Consider the following 15,983-nt stretch of genomic DNA (forward strand, 5'->3'; position numbering starts at 1 on the left):
TTTCCTCTAGGTCAGCACCCACCAGAAGAAGGGTATTTGGCGTGCCATCGCCAAGGAATTGCGGACCCTGGGGTCTATCATAGACGGAGCACCCACTGCCGCAAGAGATGGGAGGACCTGCACCGCTGGAGCAAGAAGACGGCGGAGGCTCAGCTGGGGATGGCCTACCAACGTGGAAGGGGTGCCTGTCGCACCATGACCCCCCTGATGTTCCGGATCCTGGTGGTGGCATATCCGGAGTTGGATGGGCGCTTGAGGCCATCACAGCAGCCACAAGGGGGTGAGTACAGTGTAATTAAGCTGACTCTGCGTGCTTTACGAAGTGTCTGGGTAGGGGATGTGGGCTGTGGGTTCACCTAGGCCAGGGTGAACATGGCAGGGTAGGTCCCTTGTTGGGCAGGCTCTGAGGCACTCCAATCCCACTATTTTTAGTGGGCATCTACAACTGGCCAGGCTCCTGTGGGTTTCAGGTGTGAAGCAAATGGTGTTAGGCATTGTACCCCATGGGCTGGTGACTAGCATTATAACTGGTAGTGCATGGCCTAGTGCATAGGGCTGATCCCTGTTTGTTGTGTACACCAACAGTGGTGTTGTTGCTGGCACTGACCAAGTTTTTCCTCTGTCTCTCCCCCCCTTCTTGTTTTGTCACCCTGTCCTTGTGTGCATTAGCATCATGTGGCGGAGGAGCAGAGTCACCGGCGACGGAGGGAGCTGCATCCCACATGGCCCTAGAGGGTGAATCCACAGAGGGTGAAGGCACCAGTGGGACGGAGGGTGAGGGGAGCTCCACAACGGGGACAGGAGGGGATACTAGCGACAGCGACTCCTCCTCTGATAGAAGCTCCCTGGCGGTGGCAGACACCTCTGTGCCCACCCCAACAACAGGTACAGCCTCAACCCCCACTACCAGCACCGCCCTCCCAGCAGCCCCTCAGTGTGTTTCCTGTGCCCACTCACCCAGGAGGGTGGGCATCTCCTTTGCCCCAGGCACCTCAGGCCCTGCCCCAGTCAGCCCTGCTGCCTTCAGTGAGGAGGCTATTGACCTCCTGAGATCCCTCACTGTTGGGCAGTCAACCATTCTGAATGCCATCCAGGGTGTCGAGAGGCATTTGCAGCAAACAAATGCATACCTGGAGGGCATTCATTCTGGCATGGCGGCCCAACAGAGAGCATTTCAGGCTCTGGCCTCAGCACTGATGGCAGCCATTGTCCCTGTGTCCAACCTCCCCCCTCGCAACTTCCACTACTCAGACCCAATCCCCTCTACCTCAGCCTATTCCAAGCACACCATCAGACCAGCATGCACACACATCAACACACAAAAGTGGCTCAGGATAACATAAGCACCACACATCCCCCAGGCACTCACACAAGCACCATACCCATGCACACATACCAACATCCACTTCCTCCACTGTGTCCCCCTCCTCCACATCCTCCACCTCCCTTCCAGTCTTGTCTCCACTCACACCTGCATACACTACATCATCAGCCACTGCCTCCATCACCAGCACGCCCATCACTACACACTGCTCACGTGCACTCACCACCCCCACTACCATACACACTTCCCCTGTGTCCTCTCCCAGTGTGTCTGTGAGCCCTCCTCCCAAAGTACACAAACGCAGGCACACACCCACTCAACAGTTATCCACCTCACAACAGCCTCCAGCCCATGCACCTTCACCCAAACTCAGCAGATGTACACCTCCTACAACCACTACCACTTGCTCCACTCCCCCTCCATCTTCCCATCCCAGTATGTCTAAAAAACCTTTCCTAGCTAACTTTGATCTCTTCCCTACACCCCGTCCTTCCCCTAGGGCCAGGATGTCTAGATCCCAGCCCAGCACCTTAGCCACCAAATCTGCATCTGCTGTGGTCCCTGCTAGTCCAGTACGATCTAAGGGGGCACCCGTCAGAGCTGACAATGTGCCACCGACAGAAAAGAAAGGACCACCCAATTCCACCACCTGCAAAGGTCAAAAAGAGGCCGGCTTCCAGCAGAGGACAGTCACACTCCCCACCCAGCAAGGCCTCGCCAAAACAAAAAGTGGACAGTGCCAAGGTCCCTGCAGAGACTGTCAAGATGGGGAAGGGCCACAAACCAAAGGGTATGTCTCCTCAGGGCACGATGTCTCCTGGTGAGGGGCTGGTGACCATCATATCATCAGGGATGGAAGCCACATGAACCACAGTCACCACCGCCGCTCCGACCGCCACCTGCACTGCCACCTGCACCGCCGCCTGCACCGTGGCCTGCACCGCCACAGCCACAACATCAGTCTGCAGCATCTTCCCCAAGGATCAGCCACAAGAGGCTGCTGGAGACGGTAAAGTGTCTCCATCCACCACAACAGTCACTTGCACCATGGCCAGCACTGGCAGCATCTCCGCCACAGACACCGCCACCTGCACCACCATCAGCACCGCCACGTGCACAGCCAATGCCACTCTGTCGGACATCAGCCCCATCCCCAGTGTGCAGCTGTCAGAGTCTGCAGGTGACATCCTGGACCCTGGACACGCCACTTGAGACACCACCTCCAGCACTGACACGAACCAGCAATTGGCAGCCTAAGTCACCGCAGGATGGCGTGTGGCTCTGTCTCCATGGAGTATCATGCTACCTGTTCCAGGTACATTGTGTGGCAAAGACACCCAGGTGAGAGGATGTCAACTGCCACACTCCAGGTGCAGCATCACTGGGCACCAAGCCCCCTCCAGAACCAGTGGAGAAATGCATCCACTCACCCAGTCCTTGGCAGGATGAAGCACTCTGGGCACAAAGTCCCCTCCAGAACCAGTGGAGAAATACACCACTCACCCAGTCCTTAGCAGGATGAAGCACTCTGGGCACCAAGCCCCCTCCCGAACCAATGGAGAAATGTATCCACTCACCCAGTCCTTGGCAGGATGAAGGACTCTGGCCACAAAGCCCCCCCAGAGAATGTGGGCAGAGACTGTGGCTTTGCACTCCCCAGGACCAAGCAGTGGGCAGTGAACCCACTTGAGAGACTTGAGAGACTGTGGCTTTGCACTCCCCAGGACCAAGCAGTGGGCAGTGAACCCACTTGAGAGACTTGAGAGACTGTGGCTTTGCACTCCCCAGGACCAAGCAGTGGACAGTGAACCCACTTGAGAGACTTGAGAGACTGTGGCTTTGCACTCCCATGACCAAGCAGTGGGTATGTAGCCCCCTCGAGGAGCAGTGGCATCGTACCATCATCCGGCTGTGTTGCCCCTCCTCCCCTTCCCCCTGTGTTTTTTTCGACCTGGTGCCCCTGCAGCGTTCTCTCCGTTTTGAGGCAGGTGTCATGTGTGGGCTTCGCCCATGCTTTTTGGGACCACTGGTCTACGGACATTTCATGGACCAGTGTACGTACTTGTGTACTTGCTGTAAATATATGTGTATACTGATTATTTGCTGTTCTCTTGATCTATCTGATTGTTTGAATATTACACTACTTAAACTCATTTCGTTTTGTCCTAGCATTCTTCCAGGGGGTAATGGGGTGTATCTGTAATGTTATTGGATATGTGTGTGTGTATGTTATTGTGGGTGCGGGGTGGGTGTGTTGCGTGCCGCGTGTTTGTGTCCCTCTCTTTTCCCTCCTCCCCTCCCTTGTGTGCTAGGTGCAATACTCACCGTTGTCGTCGTCACCGCCGCTTTTTTTCCACTTTGTGGTGTATTAATAGATACAGAAACATGGGTAGGATCTGCAATTCGGGCTCCATGGCGTCCTAGTTCTTCCTTGATTGTCGAGAAGTGAGTGGTTTCCCTTCTGTGTACTGTTTCCGCCGTGGTTTTGATGGCGTTGGTACTGCCCCGGAAAAGCTAGTGGATTGGTGCGTTGTAATAGTGTGTGCGGTACATTGTCTTCCGCCTGTCTGTTGGCTGTTACCCCTGCGGTGTTTGTTGCTCCCGCCGTGGCGGTCGGAGTGTTAAAGTGGCTGTCTGTGTTGGCAGTTACCGTCATGGTTGTGATTTAATTTTTTTTACCGCCAGCCTATTGGCGGTATTACTGCCACTTCACCACCGACCACCAGGGTTGTAATGAGGGCCGAAGTCTTTTTGGTCCTGAGACTTCAGAAAACAGGAGGCAAGCTCTATCCAAGCCCTTGGAGAGCACTTCTCACCACAGCCGGAGAGCAGCAAGGCAGCAGGGCAACAGCAAGGCAGCAGTCTTTCACAGAAAGCAGTCAGGTGAGTCCTTTGAACAGCAAGGCCATTCTTCTTGGCAGGATGCAGGTTCTGGTTCACGTTCTCTTCTCCAGGAAGTGTCTCAGTTGGTAGGGGCAGAGGCCCTGTTTAAATAGCCAAATGTGCCTTTGAAGTGGGGGAGACTTCAAAGAGTGGCTTAGAAGTGCACAAGGTCCACTTTCAGTTCAGTCCTGTCTGCCATGGTCCTAATAGGGGGTGTGGCAGCCCTTTGTGCGAGGGCAGGCTACTGTCCTTTGACATGTAAGTGTCAGGCCCTCTACCCTCCCAGCCCAGGAAGACCCATTTAAAATGCAGATGTATGCAAGTGAGGCTGAGTATCCTGTGTTTGGGGTGTGTCTGAGTGAATGCACAAGGGGTGCTGCCAACTGAACCCAGCCAGATGTGGATTGTAAGGCACAGAAGGATTTAAGTTCAGAGAAATGCTCACTTTCTAAAAGTGGCATTTCTGAAATAGTTATATTAAATCCAACTTCACCAGTCAGCAGGATTTTGTATCACCATTCTGGCCATACTAAATATGGCCTTCCTACTCCTTTATTATCAGCAGCTACCACTCAAACAGTATATGAGAGTAGCCCCAATGTTAGCCTATGAAAGGAGGAGGCCTCACAGCAGTGTGGAAAACAAATTTAGGAGTTTTACACTACCAGGACATTTAAACTACACAGGTACATGTCCTGCCTTTTGCCAACACAGCGCCCTGCCCTATGGGGTACCTAGGGCATACCTTAGGGGTGATTTATATGCAGAAAAAGGAGAGGTTTAGGCTTGGCAAGTACTTTTAAATGCCAGGTCGAATTGGCAGTGAAACTGCACACACATGGCCTTGCAATGGCAGGCCTGAGACAAGGTTAAGGAGCTACTTAAGTGGGTGGCACAAGCAGTGCTGCAGGCCCACTAGTTACATTTAATCTACAGGCCCCGGGTACATATAGTGCACTTTACTAGGGACTAAGTAAATTAAATAATCCAATTGGGTATGACCCAATGTTACCATGTTTAAAGGGAGAGAGCATATGCACTTTAGCACTGGTTGGCAGTGGTAAAGTACGCAGAGTCTTAAAACCAGCAGAAAACTGTATCCAAAAAGTGGAGGGAGGCAGGCAAAAAGTTAGGGGTGACCACACTAAGGCTGACAGGCCTAACAGACACAAATCCAAAAAGGGGAACAAGAAGAAATATTAATTTTTGAAGATTTATGTGGAAAAAGTGCTGAGAAAAATTAAAGTGCCAGTATAGTCAATAGGTAGACTAGACCCGGACTAATCTGCAATTTCAAGCCTACTGCGATGGAGCCTATGTAGTGTACACCAAGTAGATTGGTCCAAGTGAAAGTCTGGAAGTCATAAAGACTGAAAAACTTTTCAACAAGTCTGGAGGAAAAGTTTTCAAAACAGATTTTCTTCTGGTGCTCTACCAACCACATGAGTCGACTTTTAAGGCCCCATTACCTTAGTAGAAGTGCTTAGAGATTCGGAGGGTATCAAGCAGGGACCAAAAGTAGGGTCCAATTCTGATATAGAGGCTAGAGGTAAGCTAAGCATATTAGGAAAAGAGCTCTTGTAGCTTATTGTGTCCCTGTAGCCATACAGGAGTTCAGTCAGCTTATCATTCAGTTCCACTTCTTTGTCTTGGATATAAGTGAAAGCAGTTCCATCCCTTCAAGTCTCCACATAAGTTTCAAACAGCAAGTGCAGTCAAACAGCAAGTTCCACAGGTCCAGAGAGTGTTCTGAGGAGGTGCCTTGAGGTTCCACATTTATGCCTAGCACCAACAAGCTGGTCGGGGTGACTCCTGGGCACTCGCTAACCAGTGAGGTAACAGTTCCCAGGGTCAATCATGCTCAATTTTTAATTAATTTGTGTTTGCTTTACTGCAAATAGTCTAAAAATGCCATTTGCATGACAATGACAACAAAGCTCAATTCTTCTGCCATGCTAAATATGGGCGCTAAAGCTGGGTAGGAGGGCAGATTATGGAAGTCACCAGTGTTCACTCACATCTAACACTAAAATCTAGTTTGAAGCAGGTCCTGTACCCACTACAATCCAGAAGCCAAGGGGCTGGTAAAAGAAAAGCAGGGTCCCTCAGCACTAGACAGAATATACACAATAACTTTGCTGGATCCTGTTTGTTCCTTTTCAAGTTCACCACATTTTTGCATGTGGCTCAATTGTGGCTCAAACAAAAGTGACAGGTAGGATTTGATATTGTTGTGTCAACAGGATGTCAGGCTCTATTCTTCTGCTGAGCTCAAAGGCGTCATCCCTGCCCATTAAGATTGACCTGTCAATCACAGTCCCTAACTGTGTCGCTTTTTGGAGGAATTTCATATCTCATTCGGGCCAAGAAGTTGATACAAAATATCCTCCAGACAGGGAAAAGGCAACTTTTAAAAAGCTAACTTTCCTTCATATTTATTAACAATCTCATTTCAACATTGAACTAGATTTATAGTAGCTATTAAAAATAGTTTATAAATTGTTTTCTAAATGGTCACATTCCAGAGTAATCTGTACTTTGTCTTTTTTTATAAAGGATAGCTAGGCCTGCTACAACAAAAATAGCTTTTAGAGTCTTGTCACTGTAGGGACCTGGTGACATTAATATTCTACATGCCCCGCATTTAAATGTCATGCACCTTACCTTTTGAGCTACAAGGCCTACATTGAACTGGCTTTCTAATTTTCAAAAAGGAGGATTTTACCTGGGAAAAAGGGCTATTTTAAAAGGTTGCTCTTCAGGTTTAAACTGCAGCAGTCACTATATAATGGTAAGCCAAAGTTACATTGTCCTTGTCACACTAGTGGATGGCATAATAAGTGTTACAGTCTATAGGTGACATTTAAGTTTCCATGTCATGGTTGCAGTTTCTATACCACAGCATATGGCCTTATAGGAGAGTTAAACACACCAATCAGGGATTAGCTGATTTCTGCGTGTTTAAGGGGTCAGCGCACATACACTGGACACTAGACAGCAGTGACCAATATGTGCAGTTGAAATTTTAGCTATAAAATTAAGCAGAAAAATAAGGGTGACCACACAAAAAGGATCATTTCCTCTCACCCATTTACTAAGGATGTCACTTAGGAGGAAACAGAAAGTTAGGAGCAGTAAAGGGAGATCATGTCTTCAGGACAGTTCCCTACCTCTGTTACTTGCAAAGTTCATTTTGGGTTCAATCAATTAGTTTTTTTTATAAAGGTTGACACAAAAACATTTTATTTGATAAATAGAAAATCAAAAAGACATTTGGGGTATATCGTCTTAGTTTTGCCAGTGGAGATGGACATTGCCACTCTTTCTGACCTTCTCACCACTTCATTTTTTGTTGATGTAGCAATGTCTCAGCTCAAACTCTATTTAAAGGAAGGGGCACTGAGATATTTTGGATATTTACTTAATACCCGGACACAGTGCCAGTCATCCTGCAAGCACACCAAGACAGTTAGGATTTTGATTGGCACCTTCTTCCAAAACGGTGTCCTTAAAAAAGCTGCCTTTAAAAGATTAGTAAACTCTACATCTGCATGCATTGTAACATAGGAGATTACAGGGTGACAAGGCACAAGTCCTGACCTGACCCAAGTCCAAATAAATGAAGTTGCTTTCTTCAAGCACACGTTCTGTGATAGACACTTTGAGAGGAGTGCTAGGGAAGTGTCTATGTTCAAATGAATAAGTATATTTGGAGACTCTAGGCAATGTTTGGCAGATGGCACAAGTGTCCTACAAGCCACTTATGTGTTAGGTCCTAAATGCTGGGTCTCCCAAAGTAGCTGTTAACTGTAATTAAGGGATCCAGAATCTTTCATCCGAGGCCACAAATTGTGTTTATTATTTATTTTCATGTGTTGCTACCCAAACAGAATTATACCATAACCAGACTCTTCCAGAAGAAACCTGTGTATTAAAAGAGATCATTTGACAAACACAAGCACAGCTATGTATCATTGAGTATACCAAGCAAGATTGCAGAATGTGAGGGAGCCACTTCTGGGGCTTCAAAAGTGAGAAGGAAGGATGATACATTTTCCTTGTGGATATAGCTGGAAGGCAACACTCTTACGGTTGCTCATGGCTTGCATATTGCCCAGGGCTCCTTTAAAGACACTTACATTACCTCTTTGTCCCTCCTCACCTTCCTACAACACATACAAGGCTTCCATGCCTCCAGTCAGGCAACATATCTCCCAAAATAAAATTCCTCCCTCCTCCTCTTTCTTCTGTTTTTTTTTTGCCTGCCAATCAGACTTACCTGGATGTCCCTCGTGGTTGGGCCAGAGGGCTTGTCATCTTCATTAGAATCTTCAGTGTCTCGGTGGGATACAGCGCTCTTTCGCAGTGCCACTCAACCACGCAGGCTTTCTGAGATCCAGACATGCCGCTAAGGAGAGAAGCTGCCTATGAATGCTCCAATGGAGTCCTGTGGCCCTGTATGGCTGGGGCTGTTCTTCTGCGTTGGAGGCTCTGCAAGGGAGAGCTCGGTTCAGGGAAGCAATAGTGGGCAGTTTTCTGCACAGAGAGAAGGTATGAGCCTAGTTTAGCTTATAGTTTGTCATTTTTAGGATTCTTCTTGAGGCTTTCAAATGGTGAAATGTTGCAAGCTTTGTTGGCATGTCTCTATTGGATTATTTGGAGGGTCCACCAACTATTATCATAGGAGGGTTCTGCTGCTCCTTCATTCTGTTGCAAGGATGGGGAGGAAAAGGTCTGCTGAGCGAAGGAATGTGTTGTCAACTACTACTTCATCTGAGGAGGAGAGAGCAAACTCAGCAGAAACGTCTCTGACATCAAGTAGTCCTGGGGCTGGGGTTCGGCCTCTCATGTCTAAAGAGGTAATTCAAAACATGATTGAGGCTGCGGTATCCAGAACAATGCCATCTCAGTCATCAAAGTCTGTTAAGCCTTCTAAAGTGACGGCTGTGGTACCAGACAATCATTCTACAGCTTCCGACATGGAGGCATGGAGTCTACCTTCTTAGGCACATATGTGTCTCATGAGGAAATGTGGAACATTCTGGCTCATCTTCGGGAGAACTTGGGTTTTCCTTCTTTCCAGTCAGGATGCCGGAGCACTGTTATATCAATATATTAAACCAACCAGGTTATCAATGCCTCCTCATGGTCCAGTCAGAGACATGGTGACATGAGAGTGGAAGAAGGTTAATAAAATTCAGGTTCCATGTTTCTAGCGGAAGTTGTATCTATTGAACGGCGAGGACGTTCTTCCTCATTCTATGAAACTATATTGGCCACTCTAATTGGTAAAACTGCCATCAAGCCTAAGGACTGTAAACCCACTGATGCAACCGATAAGAGTGTGGATTCAAGCTTCAAAAAGCCATTCTTGGTAGAAAATCTGGCCCTGAAAGCAAGCATTTATTCTGCCTACTCAGCTCACTTAGTGGTTCGGAACGTTGATAAACTGGCTGTGGCAGTGCAAGAAGGTTTAGAGTTTTCAGACCTTTTGGCGGCAATGGAGCAGCAGGCATGGCTGGTAGCAGACATTTCTCCTGACATCATTCTTTCTCCTGCTATGTCTATAGGAGCCTTGATGGTAGCCAGAAGGAGCCTATGGAAGAGGCAATAAAAGGCGGATCCAGGGGAAATTTCTTCTCTGATGTAAAGTCTGTTTGAGGGGCAGTCTCTTTTATGGGAGCAGTTGAATATGATTATTTCTGATTCTTTCAAAGAATACAAGCATGTGTTGCCCTACAAGGGAGGTTCTTCAACATGCAGGGCACAGGTGATATTGGTTGCCCCTCCATTGGCTACAGGCAAATTGGTTTACACTAGCAGAGTTAATGAAGAAGGGTCAGGAATGGAGATTGCCAGCTGTCCTATCTCCTCTCTGCTTTCAGGCTCTCCCTCTGGGGTCCTTGAGAGGTTACACTTGACGATCAGTAGGTTGAGTTGAGGGGTTTAGCCTTGTTACTTTTCTGGTGTCATATAGATCTTCTACTCTCCGGTCATGTGCTAGACATTGGAAATGTTTTCTGGCAGATGTCTGAAGAAGGGGATTGATCCTACCTCAGCAAGTTTCTTTCTGGTTGTACAATCCCTGCAGGATGGTTCTAGCCTGAGTGAAGTAGCAGAGCAGTTTTGTGTTGTTGTCATGCAATAGATTGTATTTCTGTGTTTTTGCAACTCAGTTGTCTATCTGTTTGCTTGCTATGTTTCACATGTGTTGAAGGAGGCAAGCGAGGGACACAGAGGTTATGCTTCTATTACTTATTGATAAAGCCATTACTCCTAGTCCTCTCCCTCGCCTTCCTCCAGATTCCCTCCCACCCTCACCTATACAGAACAACTGAGTTTTTCTCAGTAGGCTTGTTTAGATACAGGAGGAAGGAGGGGGAGGTAGGAGCTTTTATTTTGGGGATGTGTTGTGTGGTTGAAGGCAGGAAAGCCTCATATGTGTTGCAGGAAGTCAAGGTAGAAGTTCTAGGAGTAGAGCCATTACTGATAAGTAATAGAAACATGTCTAATGCTTCATGTACCTAGAGCCAGAACAACTTTAGTCAATAGGACTAAAACTAGGGATTGTTGGGGGGGGCGTAGCTTCACCCAAGGTGGCCACAGCTTGAAACTGCTCTGCGGCCACTAATCTCTTAACCCCACTATCCGTCCCTCCATCTGGCCGCACCTGACCCCCACCAGCCTTCCGGTGGGCACCCAGGGGTACAGAACACCCAGAGACCCCCCGGAGGTGCCACGGTTGCTGAGGATTGTGTGGCCTCGTGGCTGGGCCTGGCAGCTACTTTCCACAATGGGCTGCAGGTGCTGAGGGAGCCTTGTTGCTGCATCAGCAGCCAATCTCTTCAGTCCCTCAGACATTGCTGAGGAGACCTGTCCTCCATGGGGGGTCCTAGTGACCATGCGTTACTGCCACTGCCCTGATCGGGCTCCTTGACGGGGCAATGGTGAGTTGGGCTTAGAGTTGTAGCCCTGAGGTGGCCTGCTGCATCGGAGGCAGGCCATGCCTGAACGCCATTGCAGCGGGAGTCACTAAGAGGCTGCAGTGTGGAAAAGGATGCCAAACCTGGAATTACTTGGCCCCAATGAGGGGAGGCCTATTGTCCATGGCGCCTGATCAGAAATTAGGAGCTGAAGCTGCTGTGATCCAAGGAGTGTTTGTATGGAGACACCCTGGTGCTGCCTTGACAAGATAAGACTGCCCTGGGAGACCCTCCTGAGTGGGGCTGCTGGGGACCCACTGACAAAAGGATTGTTGGCAAAACTGGGGGCACTACTAGCGGCAGTGGGATGGGGGGTGCAATTTGAGCCTATGGGGCCAGTGCAGTTGGGGGTCCTTTTCCCCCACCACCCCTTCCAGAGGAAGGTGATTTGCTTTCTCGCCTTTACCAACAATGCCGCCCCTTCTAAGACATACTGGTCCTCTGGAACTGCGTGGACCGGGCTAGGTCCTCAGACGTTATGGGGCAGTGGAGAAGCGCAGGGCTGTGTCAGGAGGAGTAGTGAGTGGCCCCCGAGACGCAGGGCTTGTGTGTGCTCTGGGGCATGGTGGATCCCCCAGAGGCTTTGCAGCACCCACACAGTTATTGGCCCTTCTGCACGGTCCCTTGTTTGCTGCTCCATCCTAGATCTGAGGCACAATGGTAAAACCCAAGGCACCCCCACAGACACAAGCTAATAAAATGGATAAATAAGCTGGGACCAAACCATCCGTAAGCACTGAGGAACCGGGACCTGAGGCACCTGGGATGCAGGAGTCCTCCCTGGGTGCCATTATGGCAGCCATTCAGGACCTCAAGAAGGCTCTTGAACCAAAGATAGACGCTGTGACAGTCGATGTCAGCCTCTTAAGGGCGGATTTTCGAAAAATGTCTGAAAAAGTCATGAGTGCTGAATCACATATTTGCATGCTACAAACCACCACTAAATGGATGGAAGATCAGGTTCAATACCTCACAAAACAGAATGCAATCATGACTGCCATATTAGAGGATCAGGAGGGCAAGGCCAGTAGAAATAACATCAGTGTGGTGGTGTCCTGGAGGGGGAAGAGGGACCTAGCGTGGACCTGTTTTTGGAAGATTTTATCTTAACTACCCTCAGTCCCAAATGCCTTTCCAAATTCTTCTCCAGCGAACAGGCACAAAGGGTGCCCTTTCTGCCACCAAAGCCAGGGGCACCCCTCAAGGACTAACATTGCCAGGATCTTCAAACACAGAGACTGGGATGCCACCTTCCAGGCAGCTCGATCCCATGGCAATTTGCCTTTTGAGAACTCCACGATATGTGCTTTTTTCTAGACTTCACCCTCCAGGTACAACGGCAGCGCCGGGACTTTGATGAGATTAAAAAGGTGCACCGAGCTAAGGAGATTAAATACAGGATGCTTTACTCGGTGAAACTACGAGTACTTTTGGAGGGCAGGTCATTATATTTCACCTCTCCGGCAGAGGTCTGGGCATGGTTTGCGGGCTGGCGGACACCCTGCACATGATCCCCGGGGGGACAAAGAAGGAAAACATACTGGAACAACGTGGGGGGGATCAGATGGAGAGAAAGGACAGTCAAGCTCTGGATCACAGGAAATCCACAGAATGAGAGCTGCCTCTATGCAATACATCCATAGGCACTCCCCAGATATTGTCCTTCACAGGAAAAACATTGTAAGAGCAACCAATATAAAGTCCTGGATTGTTTGGGGTACTTCCTCGCGGCCCACTTGGACTTTGTCTCTAACTCTGGGGAGACGGGCATCCTCATTAAATCCTTGGTGCCATATACACCACAGAACATATGGTATGATCCCCTGGGTCGATATGTAGCACAGAGAGGTAGCTGGGAGGGTCACACACTGAACCTCTGCTAAGTCTACATACTACCATGACTACACACGGCCACTCTGCTGGTGCTCAGTGCACTTCTCCTAGACTTGCCACTTGTTCTGATACTTGGGGGAGACATGAACCCCACTATGACACCAGGTATAGACAGGAGTTCTACTTCCTAGGGTGGGACTGACATCACTGCCCTTTGGCCTTTGTAGATGCAACGGGTTTGGTGGACCTATTGCGTGAATACCACCCAGTGGCAAGACAATATACATGGCTGGTGGCCGCGCTTAGTAGTTTCTTCCGACTAGATTATCTATTTACCCACAGTACAAAGTTGGTCGATTTCACAGTGCCCTCCATTTAGCTAGAGGTATTTCGGACTGCTCCCCGGTTGAGGTGATGCTCTCGGACCCTACAGGGAGCCAGAAGCAGGCCCCCATGATAAATCTGTGGTATCTAAGGGACGGACAGTTCTGTGACAAGCTCCGAGAACGAACAGAGCAATGCTTCCTGGAGAACGCAGGTACAGTTACCTTGGCATGTACCATGTGGGAAGCCTTTGAGACGGTCCTAAAGGGCCATTCCAGGTGTTCTGGAAAGTGCAAGGCTTTAGAGAAAGATATAGCTAACCTGGAAACTGCACCACCAGATGGGGGAACCCCTAACTCTGTACACTTGCACAGACTTTGACTCCTCCATCGAGATCTTAAAGACCTGGCGGAAGACACAGCCCAGTCCCAGGTGCAGGCAATGCAATAATTCCTCTATGATGTTGATGGCAAGCTTCTGACCTGGTTAGGCAGATGGGAGAGGGGCAGAAACTAGGTGGTGGTAATCAAAGATGCTGAAGGGGTGACCCACTCCTCGGGGGAAGCAATAGCGAAGACCTTTGCAACATACTACAAAGGTATATACACCACAGCCAGTGTAAGCATGGGTGAGAACTGCACGGGTCTTCTGGGGGGTATCACTCTCAAGACCCTGTGTGGGGATGACAGGGATATACTTGAGATCGGCCTTACGGTGGAGGAAGCTGGGTGGCAATCCGTAGACTGCAGTCCGGGAAGGCGATGGGCCTAATGGCCTTCCTCTGGAAGTATACTAATGTGTGTCTGACAAAGCGGTGAAATATATGCTGGACATGTTTTATGAGGCTTGCCAAAAGAGTGTTCTTCTGGAGGATCAAAGACTGGCTAAAATTGCGGTAATCCCCCCAAAAAGTAAGCCACCCACTGAGTGCGGGTCATACTTCTCACTGTAGAGGCTAAGGTCCTCGCTAAGGTCCTGCCCACCAGGCTACAAAAAGTGATTACCTCAGTGATACACCTGGATCAATCTGGCTTCATACACCATAGAAGCACACGCTTAAACCTCATGTGTCTCTTTGGTGTCTTGCATATGACAGCCCCCCCCCACAATAAGGAGGCAGTGCTCTTCTCTCCAGACTTGGCATTTGAATGTGTTGAATGGCCATACTTGTTTGCAACCATGGACAGGCTGGACTTTGGCCCTTGTTTCTTTGGCTGGGTACGGCCCCTGGAGAAAGTGAGAGTGATTGGAGTATGGCCTCTGCACGGGTACGAGACAGGACTGCCCCTGTCTCCCTTGATTTTTGTGTTGGCCTTTGAAACCAATGGAAACATGGGTGAGACCGGACCCTCTTATATGGGGCATTGAAGGAGGGGGAAAGTTGGGAGGAGAGAATTTCTTTATGTGCCAACAACATCTTACTATATGGCATGCACCCTTGTGATATGATAGAATACTTAGGGGGTCATTACAACATTGGCGGTAAAAGGCGCTTACCGCCGTGCAGAAGACCGCCAATACACCGTGGCAGCGGCGGCATTCTGCCACAGCTATTATGACACACATCTTGGAATCCGCCGAAATTCAGACACCCACACAACACCGCCACACCAAAGGTCAGTGATAAAGCGGCAGAAACAAATCCTCCACCTCCACGCCAATAAAAACACGCCCATGCTATTACGACCCACGAATCCACACGGCGGTCTTTCAACCGCGGTATTCCATTGGCGGTACACACCGCCGCGCTCAAAATACACACACATCTCCAAAACACCGCCACATTGGACAATTCAAAATACACACACCTGATACACATACAAACAACACTCCCACACACCAAACACAATATAAAACACCCACCCACATCACCCACAAACCCCTACGACCAAAAATTAGACACGAAGGCTACAGAGAGAGAGCACAGAATAGACAACCCCACTACAGAGAGGCACACAAAACCATCACCCACACAACATCCACGCACAAAACACCACACACCACTACACTCATCACCACATACACCACCCCACACATCAACCACACCACCCCATGGCACGCCAAAGACACCCCCGCTTCTCCGAGGAGGAGCTCAGGGTCATGGTGGAGGAAATCGTCCGGGTACAGCCACAGCTATTTGGCTCACAGGTACAGCACACACCAATAGCCAGGAAGATGGAGTTATGGCACAGAATAGTGGACAGGGTGAACGCCGTGGGACAGCACACAAGAAATAGGGAGGACATCAGGAAGAGGTGGAACGACCTACGGGGGAAGGTGCGTTCAACGGTCTCCAGGCACAACATCGCGGTACAGCGGACTGGCGGCGGACCCCCACCTCCTCCCCCACAACTAACAACATGGGAGGAGCAAGTCTTGACCATCTTGCATCCTGAGGGCCTCGCAGGAGTCGGTGGAGGATGGAACACTGGTAAGTCAAATCTTAACTATCATATCCCCCACCCTACCTGCATGCTATCACACACCCCCTCCCTCACCCTCTCCCTTATCACTACAACTTCGCACTAATGTACCCATGACACAAACCACCCATCCCAACACCAAGCCCTGCATGACACTACTAAGCATGGACACCCCTCACTAAAGCATGCCCACTGCACATACCCAGTACACCC

Source organism: Pleurodeles waltl, chromosome 1_2 (genome assembly GCF_031143425.1).
Source record: "Pleurodeles waltl isolate 20211129_DDA chromosome 1_2, aPleWal1.hap1.20221129, whole genome shotgun sequence".
Classification (NCBI taxonomy): Eukaryota; Metazoa; Chordata; class Amphibia; order Caudata; family Salamandridae; genus Pleurodeles; species Pleurodeles waltl.